This window comes from Lissotriton vulgaris, chromosome 2_2 (genome assembly GCF_964263255.1).
Source record: "Lissotriton vulgaris chromosome 2_2, aLisVul1.2, whole genome shotgun sequence".
NCBI classification, from domain to species: domain Eukaryota; kingdom Metazoa; phylum Chordata; class Amphibia; order Caudata; family Salamandridae; genus Lissotriton; species Lissotriton vulgaris.
Genome location: NC_141688.1, coordinates 221,876,461 through 221,883,978, shown reverse-complemented (window position 1 = coordinate 221,883,978; position 7,518 = coordinate 221,876,461). Strand labels below are relative to the sequence as shown.

The 7,518-nt window shown below is 47.8% G+C and overlaps 1 pseudogene; it reads right to left on the bottom strand.

Moving 5' to 3' along the window:
• Window positions 1-6,693: 6,693 nt before the first annotated feature.
• Window positions 6,694-7,230, bottom strand: LOC147729269 (mortality factor 4-like protein 1 pseudogene; annotated as a pseudogene).
• Between the last annotated feature and the right edge of the window lie 288 nt (window positions 7,231-7,518).

The following is a 7,518-nucleotide window of genomic DNA, read 5'->3' as shown; positions in this document are numbered from 1 at the left end:
TGTTTGAGGAGCCGTTGGACAAGTCCATGTTCTGCGGTGGGGAGTCTCCGATGAATTGTGCCAGTGCGTTGGGGTCCGTGAAGAATTTCGGTTTGCCCTGTATGGTGATTCTGAATTTCGCCGGACCAACAAAGGAGTACTGAATGTCTTTCGATCTAAGTTTTTCTCTCAGGGCCAGGAAGCCCTTCCGGACTTCGAGTGTGTCTTTCGAGTAGTCCTGGGTGAAAGTTATATTAAGGCCTTCCCAAGTGATTTTGTGATTGCGTCTTGCGAATTGAAGAATAGCCTCCGTATGCTGGTACCTCAGTGGTTTGCATATCAGTGGACGCGGGCCTCTGTATCCGTGAGGGATGTAGCTGGGAACTCTGTGGGCTCTGTCGAGTTCAAACTCATGGTGGAAGGATATCCCTGTTATCTTCGGAATCCAAGCTTCTAGGAAGTCTACGCAGGAATTCGCATCTTTCTCTGCATTTTCTGGGATTCCAAAAATGCGAACGTTGCCCCTTCTGTTTCTGTCCTCCAATTCCGCTAACTGGCGTCTGAGTTGGACCGTTGATCCCTGGAGTTGCTGAATGGAAGTGGATGCAGTATTAGATTTGTCTTCTAAGTCACTAATTCTCTGTTCTGCTTCATCTATGCTTTTATCGTGTTTTTATTGTATTAGTACTATTTACAATTTCTATTCGTATTTACATCTTTACAACAGGAAGTGTTATATTAATCAACAGGAAGTAGTATATTAATCAACAGGAAGTAGTATAATAATCAACAGGAAGTGGTATATTTATCACCTGACAAAAAGTGTACGTAGGCATAAACCATCCGTCCTAATATGGGGTGGTGTTTGCTTTTGGAATATGTTTTTAACTGCTCATGCTGCACACAAGTTACAGTCCATTGATGTTTCTATTACACTCTGTACGATATATTGTGTATTTCAAAAATAACTCGGGTCAAGTTTTTATGATATTTCTCATAGAGATAAAATTATTGACCTGAGCAACACTGACACCTATATACTGCTTCAAGATGCTATGTTCTACAACCACGTAGACGTTTTTACACAAACCATATTTGACCGACCCTGATGTAATGTTGTAGTGCAGTCTAGTAGCTGGGTGTGGGCGGAGTTAGGGGGCTAGCGGAAGAGGAGGAGTTGACACAGGAAGAGGACAGTTAGAGTAGGGACAGGGAAGACACTGGAAGCATGCAATAAAGCTCCGGTCAAACATCCAACAGTGTCTGTCTTTATTTGTAGCACGATGCTACAACTGGCGACGAGGGTGGGATGGGCATGAACCTAGCCCACAGAACCCCAGAAGAGTGCCCTGTCCCAGGCGGCGCCGAGAAGAAGAAGCCGCCGCTGTATGGAGCTGCCCCAGAGAGAGAAGCTGGCAGCAGGTGACCCTATTCCCCCAGCAGTTGAGAGGGATCCAAGAGGGAGCCGAGGCACCGAGCGTTAAAACGCTCGAAGAAGAGACACCCTTCGCGCCAAAACGCGACTCACGCGGGAAGCGTGCAAAACTAGTGAGCGCTGCACGAGCAGAAGTCGGGAGCCCACCCCGACTCTGCCAAGCCCCAAAGAGAAGAGAAAAGTGCCTCAGTGTGGAGGACGTTGCCCCACGAAGATCGCCTGCCAAGCGCTGCTGAGAGCGCTGAAAGCGGAGCCCGAGGGAGATCCGAGGTCGGAAAACCTCAAGCCCGATGCGTGAGGTTTGGCACGCTGCGGGCGAAGAAAAGCGGGAACTTAAAAGTAAGGAGAAATCGGGAGCCCACGCCGATCCTGCCTAATACCCTGGTTACAAGAAGGCGCCTGGGGCAGTGCGGAAGCCCCGTGGATGTGCCCAGAAGCAAGAGCGCTGTTCGCGCCAAACGGAAGAAAAGCTCACCCCCGATGCGTGGGACATCGCATGCGCGCCACGAAGTGAAATCGGGATCTCACCCTGATCGTGTCTGGCTGCTCCGGTGCCCGAGGAGCGTCTGGGGAGTTGCTGAGGGTGAGCTGCATGAAGAAATCGGCTGCCGGTGAGTGCTGAGGGAACGTGTGAGCCTGGAGAGAGCCTGGAGAGTGAATGGCATCAAATCTCATGGAGGGCGAGATTTCCAAAATGGGGGCCATCTTAGAGTCAGGCTATTAGAGACATCCCCTTGTGAGGTGGGAAGGCGGCCATCTTGAGGTCAGGCAACGTCAAGAAATCAAGCATTGGCAAAAGTGAACAAACAAGCACTGGCAAGAACAAAGAAACAAGCATTGGCAAAAGAAAGTCAACAAGCACTGATAACTGTAAGGTATATGCAAATAAACAAGCATTGGCGAAGACCAAACAAACATTGGCAAAGGCAAGCAAGCATTGGTGCATGCAAATAAACAAGCATTGGTGCATGCAAATAAACAAGCATTGGTACATGCAAGTCAACGAGCCTTGGTATGTGCAAATAAACAAGCACTGATAAATGCAAAGAAATAGGCATTGGTAAGGCAAATAAATAAGCGTGGATAACGGCGCGTGGACAACAATGAACAAGTCTTGGCAACCAAAACAGAATAAACACATGCAAACACGAGAGTGAATCAACTAACAAGCAAGAGCAACCACAAGAGTGACTTAACAAACAAGCATTGACAAAACAAATGTCAGCACTGGTGGAAAGGCGAACAGTCAGAAACGCAAGCGAATGCGCAGTGGCGGACGTAATGAAATAACACGTGTCTATAAACTAAAAGAAGCAACAAGCAAACATAAATAAAGGCAATGCATAAATAATTACAACGGAATCAGCAACGAGCACGAGCCGAAGAAAGTGTGAAGTAGCCAATAAACACACACAACAAGCAAGTGAAACCCAACATTGTCGCTAACCATGGATAAATTCAAGGGTGCAAAGTTGACCAAACATGAGTGAACTGAAGGAAGAACTGACAATCAAGATCAAGCTAAAACACAAGCAGAGACAACCACATAGTGGAACAAGCAGAAGCAACTGAAACCCGAAACGAGCACAACAAACACTAGACTATCTCATCGAGAATGTGACTGGAGAATTTGCAACAGTCGAAAGGAAAACCCGAAGAAAAGTGAACAGCACAATGCCCCGCGTCTACGACAGATCAGAACCTCCCTCTCTCATAGCGGGAGGAGACGTAGCTCAGTATTTCACTCCACACATTGAAGTATCGCCCCCAGTGGCGCAGATTGACGATTGGATCAAGGGCCTCAAACGGCACTGGTGGCTTGAAGCATTGGACGATTTCTTGAAAGCCAACGGTGAGCAAAGAGAAAGAAAATGTCTGGTGCTACTCCTCCATCTGGTGGGTCCTGGGGGCCGATGCCCAATTAGAACATTTTCCAAAGAAGAAGCGGACATTTATGATAGACTCCAAGAGGTGCTCTGTGCCCATCTCAATGCACAGGCAGATGTGGATCATAATCGCATGGTCTTCAACACAGCACGACAGGAACCAGGCGAACCATTGCCACATTTCATCACTCTGTTGCAAAGTCTGGTACAAGGCTGCCATTTCAACACGTTTACAAATGAGGATGCTGTTTGGCTCCGAATATTTGAAGGCTGTGAAAACCCTGAAACAAAGCACAAAACACTGAGAGGGCATTGGTCGCTAAAGGAAATTATCAAGAAAGACGAAATTGGAATGCAAGTCCAAGCAAGAGACACATCGATGGATTTGCACCTGAGTGCAAAACTTCGAGATACCTGGGAAGAGAGAACTCAGAAATCAAACAAACACAAAAGGAGAGAGAGAGAAGGCAGACCAGCGAAAAGACAACGGGAGAGACACAGTGACAAGGAAAGTGACAAGGAGTACTCAGAATCAGATTACTCAGCGTCTGACTACTCAGAATCAACCAAAGATTACTCAGAGTCAACCATCCAAATAACAACTCCCAGGAGGTATCAACCCCCAGGAGTCCCTCAAGGAGTCATTCAAAGTATGACACACGCTATTCTGACGAGGAGGGAGCGTCCAGTGGGACAGATTGCACTACTGGACAAGATGACATTCTGCACAACAAGTGGGGGAGAAAGACAAACCATAGAAGAAGGGGTCGCAATGGTCAACACCGGAAATCGACGTCGGAACATCAATCGCCAAGGAGTGAAGATGAGTCCGAGGAAACAGCTGGCGGGAGAACACCACCATCAGATCAGAGATATTAGAGCACCAAACAATTGGGAAGGAGAACCAGATCGCACAAGACGGACTGGTCCTCCACAACAACAACAAGCAAGAAAAGATCCATGCATCCATGGGCCCCGCAACAACGAAGAAACAGAGCGGAGATGGTTAACCTCAGGCGAGAAGGACGAAGAGGCAAAAGCTTGAGATCAAGCACAAGGAACAAGCAAGGAATCATCAAACAACCTCCCAAATGAGACAACATTGAAGATGTTCCAACAAAGACACACGGAGAAGCATTTCAAAGACAATTGCGATGTTAAAAGCAGCTCGTCATGGACTACCCGGTTCCGAAGACCACCTGTTAAGACATTCTCAAAGGAACACTCACAGAGGGAACTGACGGAAAACCCCTCTGATTCAGAAAGCACGTCGGTCCGATCCTTTGAGTCGGCAGAGTCGTGGTCCCGACAACGGCCACGCGTAACATTCTCAAAAGAACACTCTCAGAGGGACGTGATAGAGAACCCCTCTGATTCAGATAGCATTTCGGTCCGATCCTTTGAGTCGACGGAGTCGTGGTCCCGACAACGGCCATGGCGCCAAGCACCCGAACACATCAGAGAACCAAGGAACACTCTTCCCGTCAAGAGCGACACGTCTCACACCAACGTCAATGCACACTCAATCACTCCACCAGACAACCTGTCATATCAATCACAGGTGCATCGCGACACAAATACTACACCGTCACCCCGGATAGGGGCAGAGAGGTTGACTCGAAGGTCCTGGTCCTATAAAAGGAAAGCAGACATCGTGGCCATTAGCACCCAAATAAAAACGGACCAACCAGTCGATCTGCAAAGGAAGCCGGACATGTCAGGAGAGACAAGTCATCATCGGATGAGAACGAAACACACAAATACCCAGCCGGTTCCAGGGTTTACCTGTTCTAGGCGCGAGCAGGAGTGGGAGAGACAACCCGAGACAGCAAATCAACCTCCAAGCCATACCTAGATGATCTCCACAGTTCATACCCCACCCGCTGGCATCCCAGACTCGAAACAGGAAGACAGTGTTGTTCTTGACCTGACAAGGCAAAAGGAAGTAAAAATACATGCAGACACTCGGAAGGGAACCCGAACAACATCCCCTCGGAAAAGAGGCCGAGCGTCACGTGAGCAAGAGTCACAAAGGAGAACAGACTGCCGATATCAAACTGAGCTCTCCACAGGCACCTCAGACACTGAAGGTGAGTGGATCACTCAGAAGTTGAGAAACAAACATCATGAATCTGAACATATGCACCTCACACGAGAAGTCGCGCAAGTGCAAAGATGTACTCTCGTAATAAAAGATGCTCTCGTCGAGGAGGCAGAAGGCCACACAACGCAAACTGAGATACGTCCATATATCTCAAGCGAACAGCCCGCGGACTTGTATGGCTGACCCAGGAACTCTAAATATGTTAGACGCTAAGTTCATTTCGTTAACAAGGGGGGAGATGTAATGTTGAAGTGCAGTCTAGTAGCTGGGTGTGGGCGGAGCTAGGGGGCTAGAGGAAGAGGAGGAGTGGACACAGGAAGAGGACAGTTAGAGTAGGGACAGGGAAGACACAGGAAGCATGCAATAAAGCTCCAGTCACACCTTCCATTCACCCCCCCCACCCCAGTACATCGTGTAACATTACTGCCATTTATCTTATGTGGGGTATAACCTTGGAACATGACATTTACTGTAGTATTACTACTCTCTCCCAGTGCTTTATTGTAAAAAAAAAAAAAAAAAAAAAAATACTGGCCAGATCTCTCGGCAGGAGTTAACTGTTGCTTGCAACAAACTCTGCCCCTGCCAGTGATGGTAAAAACACAACCCCTAACCATCACACTCCTACACGTGTGATAATTCGTAATATATCAGGCCCACACAGCTATAAGAATTGCTTGGACTGTAGGTAATAGTAATTTTTAATGTGTATTGAAATTAAAATTAACTGTTGTGGTCATCTCTACATTCTCCAGACAGCGCCACCTTGTGGCAGTCTCTCACAAGCCAAACCGTGGTGTTGACAACTATGGGCAGGTGCCGAGCACCGGAAAGCAGCGTCTTAAATTAAGCCCCCGTTCCCCAGAGTCACGGGTTAATACTTTTCAGTGATTGAAAAATCCAGAAATAGAAAGGAGAACGCGAGGCACTCATGGATGCCCTGCAGGGCAGGGGCGTAGGTAGATCTTGTGGCGCCAGGGCTATCCCTCGGATTGCCGCCCCTTGGTGGGGGGTGCTGGGGAAAAAGGACGGTGAGCACTTGAAAGATGTCCGAGGGACACATAGTATTGCTGCTAATAGTTACCGCGATCAAGCAAGTTACATGCACATACATGAGGGATTTTAATTTTTGTCCCTGAGAAAGTGTGACTTCTAGACGTTGACATTTCACTCATAATTACAATGAAATTCTGAAAGTGCCACACATAGCAATCTGACACCTTGGCAGCTATCATGGATGAGCCACAGACTCAGCCACCCACCCCTCTGAATCTGCTGCTGCTCTCCTCTTACCTCACTCGCTCCAAGCAGGGCCTATGGCAGGCAGGGGTGGTACCAGGAGGTGCAACTTCATAGTCACTGGTGCTAAACAATACTAGTGCATTCTTTGCAAGGTACTTCAGAAATTCATGCAAATAGTTCAATAATAAAGCCAGACTCTTCTCATCCAGAGGTGTGTAGGAAAGCATTGCACCAATACGGACAAACAGTCTTAAAAGGTGAGGCGCTCCATAGACGCGTGACATCTGTGCATCTGGATGATCAGCCAGAATTTCTGCATACGGTGGCCTCTCAAACTTGTACAGCAGCTGTGTGCCGAGCATCACGATAAAGTAGTCCTTAATTCCAGCAACCACTTCGTTCACTGCATACTCCTTGTTATCTGTGTTGCCTCGCGACTTCTTGTAATTTGCATAATCCTCCAAAATGGCATCCACACTTTTTTTAGCAGGGAGATAGAAGAGCTGCTTTTGCCTAGTAATCAAGTCCCAGTCATCAACCAGCCACGGTTTGAGCTCCTCTGGAATATTTACTTTCACTTCAAGGGTTTAGAATAAGTGCTGCTTCGGGTGGATCCCCCGTGGGAGAGCACGTGCCAAGAAATGTTATAAGGCTGTCGTCGCACAACCCCGTGCCGCCTGCATCCGACACGCCTAGCACCTCATTTTCAGAATGTTTTTTCTAACAGAGAGGTGTTGGCATACTTTTGGGGTTTATTCGCAGAACTGCACTATTTACCAATTTCATTCAACCCAACTGAATTCCCCCTGGTCAGCCTTCATCCTCACAAGGCCGATAAGCCTAGTTAATGTTTCTAGCTGCTGCCTTTTGGC